The sequence below is a fragment of the Amblyomma mixtum genome, chromosome 7 (genome assembly GCF_055824585.1).
Source record: "Amblyomma mixtum isolate Tamu chromosome 7, ASM5582458v1, whole genome shotgun sequence".
Taxonomy (NCBI): Eukaryota; Metazoa; Arthropoda; class Arachnida; order Ixodida; family Ixodidae; genus Amblyomma; species Amblyomma mixtum.
The window spans coordinates 136,475,890-136,487,076 of record NC_143018.1 but is presented as its reverse complement, the minus strand read 5'-3'; the positions used below and the strand labels follow the sequence as shown (position 1 = coordinate 136,487,076).

General features: G+C 49.9%; 2 pseudogenes; one reads left to right on the top strand and one right to left on the bottom strand.

The window, feature by feature from the left end:
• Positions 1 to 2,001: 2,001 nt before the first annotated feature.
• LOC149337666 (uncharacterized) lies at positions 2,002 to 4,146 on the bottom strand (annotated as a pseudogene).
• A 1,379-nt stretch (positions 4,147 to 5,525) lies between these two features.
• On the top strand, positions 5,526 to 8,325 carry LOC149337665 (uncharacterized; annotated as a pseudogene).
• The last annotated feature ends 2,862 nt before the right edge of the window (positions 8,326 to 11,187 follow it).

Here is an 11,187-nt window from a genome sequence, read left to right as displayed (position 1 = left end):
AATATTAAAAGGAAGAACTCATCTATCTCACACAGTCATGTCGCTCTTGCAGTCGTCAACCCGTCCGGTTCCGGTCACAAAGCGACAAGATTTGTGTTCATTGTAGCGCCACCCTGGACATTGTTCTCGATTGTGACCTTTTTTTGTGCGCTTGTACTATGTAGGTGGCGCTACGTACCAGATTTATGGCACATAGGTATGTTATTTCTAACATTATTTCTATTTTGCGGACTGCGTAGTTCATAAGGTTAAAAGAATTAGAGGCTGAGATTTTTAATGTACATGCACCAGAAAAAAACAAGCGTTAGGACATTTTAACCGTGCTCTAAATATTGCACAGAAAGCTTCCACCCTTTGTAAGCACTACGAAAAAAGTAGCTGAAATCAGCCTTACCGTGCGTATTCCCCGAAAGACTACGAGCAAAGGCTGATCCTCATCAATGCTGATTTCCTGAGCATTCCAAAAAAACAACGGTAACTTTGTTCAGGAAATAACTTTTAAACGAAATAAAGTAGATTAATGATATTTCCAGAAGAGAGAAAAATTGCATGATCTCGAAGCGTGCAAAAATTCACCTCAGTGCGGTGCATATCTTAAACGTTATTGCAGAATAGTTTTTCCTCTTTCATACATTTTTCAAAGACGCGTGGCTAATGCACTAAGCTAGGCACACATTTCTAAATCTTTAAACCTGCTCATTACTATCTCAAATCAAAGCACTTCGAAAGATTTTTCTCTAGATGCAACAGGTTTTTTCTAACTTCGCATTTCCTGAAACAAGGTAAACCAAATGCATCTTTTGAAGGCAGAGAAAATAGCCTTTTGAAGAGATTCGAACCATATTTGTTTATAAACGAAATGAGAAGCGTGTTAATATAACCAAGAATGTTCACCGACAATGTCGGCCCCTGCATGGAGTCGTGTGCGCAAACCCTTCACATTCCTCTCATTCTTGACGAACGCGTGACAACAAACGGCTTACTAAAATACAGTCGGGCCTACGACCCCACACACTGCAAGAGGCAGCTGCCCCGATGCCCACACTCGCATAACATCTACGAGATGTGCACAGCAGTCCAACTTTTGAGAAATAGGCACGTCCACAGTCCACCGGTCGGCGGCAGTGGCTAATTGAAGGCAGCCACCTCGAAGACTAGAAGGAGCGGCACATGCTGAATGTCCAGGACAGAGGCGTGGGCTTCGGCGGTTTGCAGACTCCTGCTCATCACGAGATGAGGTGTACGGGGAGTCGAAGACTGAACGTCCACGACTTGCCTCAGCACCTGTAGTGGTGTCGTGCCATTTGTTGCTGTTTTATTTATTTATTCAATACGGCCAGCCGCCTTTTGGTGGCCAAGGCAGGAGTGGAGATACAACTGCACAGTGCTTTGTCAACAGCAAACAACCAAAAAAAGCAAAAAAAGAACGCCTGCAGGTAGGCAACAAAATTTCTGCCGAACAACTCACACAATAGACGAGTAACAAACACTTTACATTAAAATACAAAACATTAAGCAAAAAGGGCAACACTCCAGAATCGAACCAAATACCGTAACTTGACCGGCTGGGGTTGATTGGAGATAAAAATGTTTCGGCTGACGTTAAGGTCACCAGTTTGCGAGGCGATGCATTACAATCAGCTATCGTTCTTGGAAAGAACCACTGCTTTTATGCAGTGGTTCTGCATTTCGGAACTACAATTTATTTATCGTGTTTGTGCGGAGTTTGTCGTGTTTTGTTATACTGCATACAAGTGTGAACGTCTAATCTGGTGTGATTATTGCCGATATCGAATAACATTTTCAAGCGATGCATTTTGCGACGAGATTCCAAGGTGGGCAAACCGGAACGGCTACGAAGATCAGATATCGATGCATGCCTTCCGTAGGCGTTGAAAATGAAGCATAGCGCTCTTCCTTGGACACGCTCTAAACTTTTAGCATCCGTTTTGTGTGCGGGTCCCACACTACGTCAGCATATTCGAGCAGTGCGGCCAGCCGTCACCTGAGCGCTTCCTGGCGCTTTTTCTCCCTGATGTTGCGGCCGAATTGGATGGCCAGCTGGGTCGCGTATTCCGCCGCCTCAATCAAGACGGTCACCCTGGCCGCCTTCGTTTTGTCGGCTAGCGTCGGCACCTTTACACGCAGCTTCTCGAAGGCGACGCGCAGGTCGTCGCGACGCTTGCGCTCTATGGTGTTGTGCACGTTGCGCTCGGCGGAAGCTGGGACAGCAATCAGTGGTGGCCGCCGCGCTGGCCCGACTGCAACGATGAGCTCGACAAGGAGGACGACAACGAGAAGTCTTCGTCTCGCCGTGAGCTCTGCGGAGGACGCGCAGCCGACCCATGGTGGTGTCGCGGGTGCGTGCGATTGCCGTCGACAACCATGCTGGGAGGGGTGGACGCCGGCTCTACTCCACGTCGCCGGCTCCGGCGCTGCGTCTGGTGACCGGTCAGCGCCTTGTGCGGCGGCGTCACAACGCGGCCGCTGGACGTCGTCCGGGACATGACGACCGGCGACACAGGCGCACTGATCAAGTCGCCGAGGACGCTGGGTGATCGGCAGCCAATGGCGGACACGGACCCGGTTGGCCGGCAGGGAAAGGACAGCGGGTGCAGCGCTGTTGTGTCAGTTCCTGTGGTGGCCCTCGTCGGACACGGTGACCACGTCGATTTCCTTTTCGTCGTTGTCATCATTATACTCGTCGCCTGGCTGCTGTTGCTCTTCGATGACTACCTGCTGAGGATCCTCCTCGTCTGCACAGAAGAAAATGACAAAGCAGCGGGTCAGAAATGCGCCACGACAACGCCATCATGTGGGAAGTATCAACTATGAAAATAATAGAAGTATAAACCTGTCAACGACACAGCTCGGGGCGAAGGACAGCAACGGCAAACAGTTGAGGATCGAAGGGCAATACACTCCTAGGAAAAGTTCTTTAAACGCATCGACCTTATCTCAAGGAATTCATGAACTGCATATGAAGCAGACAGCAAGGAATGAAAAAATCAGACGAGTGAAAGCACAGTATCACAGGCCGCATATCACGCGCGATAGAGAGAACTCGGGGCAAAGCATCACACAGGAACTACACCCACCTAATTCTGAAGTAAATTAGTCAGTCTTCACCCACGGAGTCTGATGTCGAAAATGACAAGGGATAGCCTTCGAACTCTTCCACTTCCGTCAGTGGTAACCATAGTATGACCGACCCGCAATACAGTAGGGGTTACTGGTCGTCCTCCGCCATTACCCGCAAGCGCGACCGGAGAACGCGAACAAACGCGGTAAACAGTTGAAGCGCTGTCACGGTTGACAAGTGCAGTTTCTGGGCAGACTGTCGCGCCAGACACGATAAAGAATCTGATAACAGATGCCCGGGAGAAAAAAAAAATAAAGAGAGTGGCTATTCACCCGGCAACCGTGAGAATTGTGTTTCCGAATTTCTGACGGCACTCGCTTCTCATTGGCTACACATTGTCAAGTGGCGACTGCCCGATGCCGCATTAATGCCCGTGTGTCGATGCGCGGATAGTTGTCCCGTCTTGCATCGCACGTGTTGTGACCCGCAGCGTTTATTTCTATCGTGCGCGGTTTATCAGTGAACATGGCGAACGTGCCCGATTTCGGGCAGCCGCAAACGCGCATTGATGGCAGCGAAGTGGTTTTCGCAGTCGGCGAACGTTTTTCTTCGTTCTCGGAAAGCACTGATATATTATCAAGTGCGCTACTGATGCATCCATGGTGGCATGAAGTTTGTAAGCAGCACTAAAGGCACGCGGAAGTCATCGTAAGTACCTTGCTTTGATGCACATTATCACTTAGCATACACCTTAAGAACTGCTTTAAACAAGATTGTTGTCATCTGGTTTCTTCGATTTGCTAGGTAATTTCTGAACTGTCCCGACATCTTGAGACTGTTGCCAATTAGTGAACAATGGAAGTGAGTGGGCGAGTTGTTATTCCATGCTGACAGTGAAAGCGTTCAAAAATACAAGGACGGTAGAATAAGAGAAGCATACAAAGCGATTACTTGCAACTTCCCAGACACGCCCCCACAGACAACTGGCGCCGCGCCACACATGCCAACTGACGGTCTGACCGGTCACAGTTGGAGGGAACAGTGGGGAACCGCGGGAAGGTCATGTATGCACTTTTATTCGTTCCCGAAGCACGTGATCGGTTAATAACATCCGGGTGAGGAACAAAGTACTTGAGGGTGAAGCTACTAACACGCCCCCCCCCCCCCTTCTCGCCACCACTGTATGCGGCAGAGTAGTCACACGGGGGTGAGGGCCAAAATACTTCCCAGTAAGGCTACTGAAAGTATACCCTTCTCCCCCCCCCCCTCTCCCCACACACACCTTTGTGCCCACCCACCCTGTATCACAGGAAATGACCGCCACGAAAGAACCGCAATCCTTACTCTTCCCTGTACAGGATGGATAGAAAAATGCCCGAGCTATTGGTCCCTTAATGCAGTACAGGTGTGCGCCATCTGCCTGAACCTAGGCAGGCTAAGCAGAGGCTAGGTGGGAAGGGAAGACCAGCCCTTGTCTCCATACCTTGGGCTTTTCAGCCCTAACGATCCCACACTTCCTTTTCCACCCCGCCGTACCACCAATCAACGAAAACCGACCCCCAAGACGAGACAAAGGCTCGTCTCCTACAGATTTCCTCTGCTGCTTTGGCAATAAATGTCCTAGTCGCAGCAGTTCGTTTAGATGTTAAGCAAAAAGCACCTCACCCTACCAACGACTCGACCCCGGCATCGTCTTATTGTTCATTAATCTGCTGTGCGTACCTGCTGCAGCCGTCGGGACACCGCCTATTAGCCCGACTACACATCCACCACCCAACAGTGACGGAAGAGCGCGTACGCATCCCCGAAGTCTGGAGATACGTCGTGCTTTTGAAAGTACGGACGGCGCGAAAACAACAAAGACAAAGGAGACACGAACAAAACAGGACGGGCGCCATTTTGAAAGTACGGACGGCGCGAAAACAACAAAGACAAAGGAGACACGAACAAAACAGGACGGGCGTCTCCTTTGTCTTTGTTGTTTTCGCGCCGTCCGTACTTTCAAAATATGAACCAACTAGCCCGAATCAAAGTACTTCTTGAGCATACGTCGTGCGTCCTCTTGCAGCCAACATGACACGTGGCGACCACAGTGCCAGATGCCTTCCGCGGACGGAGGCACTGACCCGCCACTATTGAAACAAACGCGGAATCTTCTACGTGGACGCCCCCGGCCCTCACCATGGAGGGTGGTACATCACCGCAGTCGTCCACCAAACCGTGGTGGTGAACGGCCTAACGTTCCGAGCTCAAGACATAACACATGCGGAGGAGGTCGCCATTGCCCTAGCCCCAGCAGACCAGGACTCGCGAGTCACCATTACCGACTCGAGAGGGGCCTGCAAAAATATTCAGCAGGAATACATTCCTTTCGTTGCGTATCGCATCCTTAAAAATAGCAACTACCCCCCCCCCCCCCCCCTCCGTATGGGCTCCTGCTCAGATGGACCTGAAAGGTAATGAAACGGCAGATGCCGCCGCACGCGCGCTTACTCTCCGGGCAACGCCCTCAGACACTTGCGGAACGGATTCTAAACCCAATCCGGCTCTCAGTTTTCGACAATTCATTGAATTATACCAAACCGGCAACGCAATATATCAAGCCCTGTCAGGGCCTTACAAAGACGGAGGAACGCACACTCCTCCGTCTTTACACGAAAACACTGCTGTGCCCGGCAGTTTTAAAGCACTTCGATCCTGCATGGAAAGTGTCCGTACTGTGCGGATAAGTCTTCGGACATCTTCCACGTGGTCTGGACATGTCAGCCAATCCCGAGCCTCGCCCAAAAGCCAACCCCACTAGGGAGTACTGGGAGGCAGCCCTGCTCGGCTGCTCCGACCTGGTGAGCCAGAAGGCCCTGGTCGAACGCGCCCGAGCCGCAGCGGTCGCCAATGGGCTCCTGTACCGAGAAGCGCACCTAGTGGTTGTGAGAGGTGGCCCTTTCCAGGATACCTCAAACTTCTTCCCTGTTATGTAGTAATAATAAAGTTTTTCAGACAGAGCGACCTGCTGCAGGTGCGGTGAATAAAATTGGTAAATTGGTTTTTGAGGAAAGGAAATGGCGCAGACCTGTGTCACATATCTCGATGGACACCTGAACCGCGCCGTAAGGAAAGGATGGAGTGAAACAAGAGAGGGAGAAGAGGTGCCGTAGTGGAGGTCTCCGGAATACATAGTTTTCACGGACGTCATTTGTGAAGGCTTCTGGAATACGTGCTGCCATCTTCAGGTACTGAGCGGGCTAGCGGGAATGGAGTGCAGATTTACAGGGCGTTGGTTAGGCATAAACGCGCGCGCTATCCGTCCCTATTTCCGTTTCCGCACGGTGTCACCATGCCGATGTCTGCCATATTCGGCTACGCAAAGCAGGAGCAAGTCTTCTGCGCAGAAAACTAACACCGAACAAGGCTTTGGGATGCACAGTTTACCAGAGGTGATTACACGGCAGTGCGAGCGAACGAAGCTCCTTTACGAGAAGCGCCGAAGCCTTTGGCTGGCACGGATCAGCCGGAAGGACTTGAAAACCTGGACAACGTCCGCGTACGCGGTCGGCACTTTATCAGAGGTAAGAAAAAGTCAACTTTATGGGTCGACCTGCGGTTGCTTTCCGAGGTTCTTACCGTGGCAGCGTCAACTGATAACAAACTTTGATGCGGTCCTCACCGTCGCGCCTACTTCTTTGGTGTGACGATGCGGTTTGTAGTGAGATTAAACAATTTGTGTAACGGCGCGCGCATGGCCACGCCTTTGAATTTTCCAGGGAGTCCTTCAGATATAATGGACGACGCAAACCCTGACTGGGTGCCTACGCAGCACCTGGTTTACGGGCAAAGATCACCTGCTGGCATGTCCGCCCGTTTTGAACGGTCAAAGACGCGGCCCAACAAGAAAGCTCTCGCCGATGCAGCAGCTTGTCAGTCATCAGAGGGCGGATGCACCATAGAGGCGGCGCCTGCGGACAACTCTCCTAACGAAAGCGTCAGCGTTCGCCCTGAGTCGAGAGCAGGTGTGTTTGATACACAAAATACAACTTTCCGAGAAGCTCGATATTGCAATTCCTGTAACCTGCGGAGCTAATAAAGATTTTACTTCTCATATGTTACAGAGGTAGAAGTACGGACTGATTTGACTGTGCAAGACATCTGTGCTGTTGAGGATGACAACAAAAGACTTGCTGCAGAGCTGCGCGAAGCAAGGGCAGAAAAAAAACGAGCTAGAGATGACACAGTCATCATTTCGTGGCGATGATGTTAAGGTTTTGTTTTATTTCGGGACTGACTAGCTTTTCTATGCTGCTCGCAGTTTTTGAGCTAGTTGAATGGCACGTAATGCACACTGCACAAAATGGCCTAGGGAAGTTTGAGGAATTTATTGGGTTCCGCATGAAGTTCGAGTGAAATTTCCCGTGCAAGACCTTGAGTACCGTTTCAGTGTTTGATTTAACCATCAGCAGAACTTCTGACAAATGGCTGCACGCAGCTTTCTGGCGTTTGAAATTGCAAGTTAGGTGGCCTTCAAGGCAGGCGATTCAAAAGACGATGCCACAAGCGTTCTTCGAATGTTTTGGGTCAAAGGTGGCAGTCATAATAGATTGCTTTCAAATCAGAATCGAAAGGCCATCATCTCTTGAGGCAAGGACTGAGATGTGGTCCAATTACAAGGGCAGCAATGCCTCAAAATATCTAATTGGAATTAGGCCGCAAGGAGTCATATCCTTTATTTCAGAAGGCTGCGGTGGCAGGACTGGTGATAAACACATAACTGAAAAATGCGGCATTCTGGATAACTTGACACTTGATTTTGTCTTCCATTTTTACTAGGTTGCACGAAATAACTTTTTAGGCCTATTACACCACCGCTGGTTGATTTAAAGTTTTGTATAATATTTTGTACAATACAATTTTCTACACCCTGAGCATCGCGCATAATAGCCTTAGTCGCTTATGCGCCATTAAACCCAACACAACACAACTCTTTGGAACCATTATATGCGAGGAGCAAGTTGGGTCTATTCACAAATTATTCCATTGATTGACAGGTCACCTGTTGAGTAGCTCTTTTAAAAGAATGAAATGTGCTGCAGGTTATCTTCAAGGTTTCCTTTATCTCATTTGCCTGTGGCTCGTTTCTCTGTAATGTTTGCTCTCTCCGCATTAAATTTCCTCAGTTATACATGCTACAGATAACGCATTACTGTACCCAGATTGTTTTTGTTTTTTGTTTTTTTACTTGCAGGAAATGACGCCTCAAATTGCGGCCGCACAAGTACAGGGTTGAGCAGAGGTGATTTCAAAACTTATTATTTCATGAATCTTAGATGCCTGCAAAGTCTTTTAACCCATTTCTATTCACTGAGGCCATTGTTGCTGAGTATACGGACAGCCATATGCAATAAATCTGATCGCTGCTGGATCATTTTTTGTTTTGCTGATATTCTTGATCCACTTCAGTCATTTGTAGCAGTTTGGCAGCTGAAATATTTATTGCAATCAAAGATTGCCTGCTTTGGCTATTTTTACTTTCGTATTTTGTATGCTCCGCGATAATTTCTATTCTAAGAAAACCGATTCTTGTGTGTATGAAAAACTGATATGGCCACAATGCACTTTAACAGTGTATTTCCTGGACATGGTTTTAAATAAACCCCAAATAAATCCGTACCTAGGTGTGCAACACCTAGGCTACCCTAGTCATGCGCAACCTTAGTGCTAAGCTGTACTTGTCATATAGAGTGCATGCAACAGTAGCATAAAATAATGTAAATTAAAGGAATGTTGTAATTAACCTCAATAGTTATGCAGTTATAGCTCCTGTGGAAGGGCCGCATGTATCCAGTACCAGACATGGCAGAGGCAGCCAGACACGGGCACTACATCTTTTATCTGTTTGGCTGCTGTATAGCTGCTACTCGAATTCAGCATACTTTCTTCGGTGCTTTGCAATGTTTGCTTATTTTTATTTACAGTTGTTCGCAGGACATTCTTGTTTGGTTACGTGCAAGCTAATCGAGATGTCTTTTGTTTTGTATTATAGCTTAAATGCGCCTGCCGTGACGACATTCAGTCACAGTAGTTGTACAAAAATGAATGCTAGAACACCTAAACCATACCAATACATACTGTAAGACGGGGGTTTATTAAAGGCACCGGGGCCTTATTAAAGGAGCAGGGCAGCAACAGTCTGCGGTCAGCAAAAGCGAGCCCAAAGCACGCGCAGCGATGGCACTGCCGCCGCTGCAGAGAATGTTCGTCTTCGTCTTTACAATTCCCCCCGGGAGAAAAGGAGCCAGCCTGGCGACTCAGGGCGCAGGCAGGACGGCTGGGTCGTAGAATGGCTTGAGGCGCTGGACGTTAACAGTATCGCGTCCACGGCGGCGGCGATCAGAAGATAGGTTGAGAGGTTCTACAGTGTAATTAACTGGAGATGTCCGCTCCAGTACGCGGTATGGGCCATGGTACTTGGCAAGAAATTTTGATGACAAGCTCGGAGTATTCGTCGGAATCCAGAGCCACACAAGGGAGCCGTTGGCGAAGTGTGGTGCTGTTGGGCTGAGGTCGTGGCGGGATTTCTCTCTGCACTGGGCGTCAGTCGTGAGAGCACGGGCGATGCGGCGACAGTCTTCGGCGTGCCAGGCGGCTTCAGAAAGAGGTGTATACTCGGAGGCATCGGGTTGGTACGGCAGTATGGTGTCGATGGTAGCAGAAGGATGACGGCCGTAAATGAGAAAGAAAGGAGAAAACCCGGTAGTGGACTGCGTTGCGGTATTGTACGCGTAGGTTACATACGGAAGGACAAGGTCCCAGTTTGACTGATCTGAAGAGACATACATAAACAACATGTCACCGAGGGCACGACTAAAGCGCTCGGTGAGACCGTTGGTTTGCGGTTGATATGCGGAGGTGGTTCGATGAGTTATATTGCACTTGGTGAGCAGTGCTTTCACAACATCCGACAAAAAGACGCGGCCTCTGTCGCTCAGCAGTTTGCGAGGGGCGCCGTGACGAAAGATGAATCGGTTTAAAATAAACTAGGCCAGCTCTGAGGCTGTGGCGGCTGGAAAGGCTGCGGTTTCGGTATACCTTGTCAAATGGTCAACCGCGACGATAGCGCAACGGTTGCCGGCCGAAGTGTACGGGAGGGGACCGTATAAGTCAATGCCGACGCGGTCAAATGAACGTGGCGGGCAAGGTAGCGGCTGCAATTCTCCAGCAGAACGATGAGGAGGTGGCTTGCGACGTTGACAGGTAAGGCATGACCGCACGTATTTGCGGATGAATGTGCACATGCCACGCCAATAATATCGCAGTCGGATGCGATCGTAGGTCTTGAACACTCCGACATGACCACACTCCGGGTCAGCATGAAAATGGGCGCAGAATTCCGAGCGAAGGTGACGGGGAATAACTAGCAACCACTTGCGGGCGTCTGAGGTGTAGTTGCGGCGATAAAGGAGGTGATCACGTATTGAGAAATGGGAAGCATGGCGGCGAAGAGCGCGGGAAGGCGAAGCAGCCGTAGGGTTGCTGAGGAAGTCAAGAAGAGAAGAGATCCATGGGCCGGCACACCGCGAGGAAGGCATGGCGCTGATGTAAAGCATCGGTGAGGAGGCGTCGAAGGCGGAAAGGCAGGAAATATTGGCTGGAAGTGGGCAGCGAGATAGAGCATCGGCGTCTTGATGTTTGCGGCCAGTACGATACACGACGCGGATATCGTACTCCTGGAGGCGAAGGGCCCACCTCGCGAGGCGACCGGATGGATCTTTCAGAGAGGAAAGCCAGCATAGCGCATGGTGGTCGGTCACGACTTCAAACGGGCGGCCGTAGAGGTAAGGGCGGAACTTGGTAAGGGCCAAAACTATCACCAGACACTCTTTTTCAGTGACCGAGTAGCTAGATTCAGCCTTTGTTATCGTGCGGCTGGTACAGGGAACGACGTATTTCGTGAAGCCAGATTTCCGTTGTGCGAATACGGCGCCGATGCCTACCCCAGTGGCGTCAGTATGGACCTCGGTAGGTGCGTATGGGTCGAAATGGCGCAGTATCGGCGGTGCAGTGAGGATACGGCGCAAAGAATCGAAGGCATCGTCACAAACTTGGGACCACTC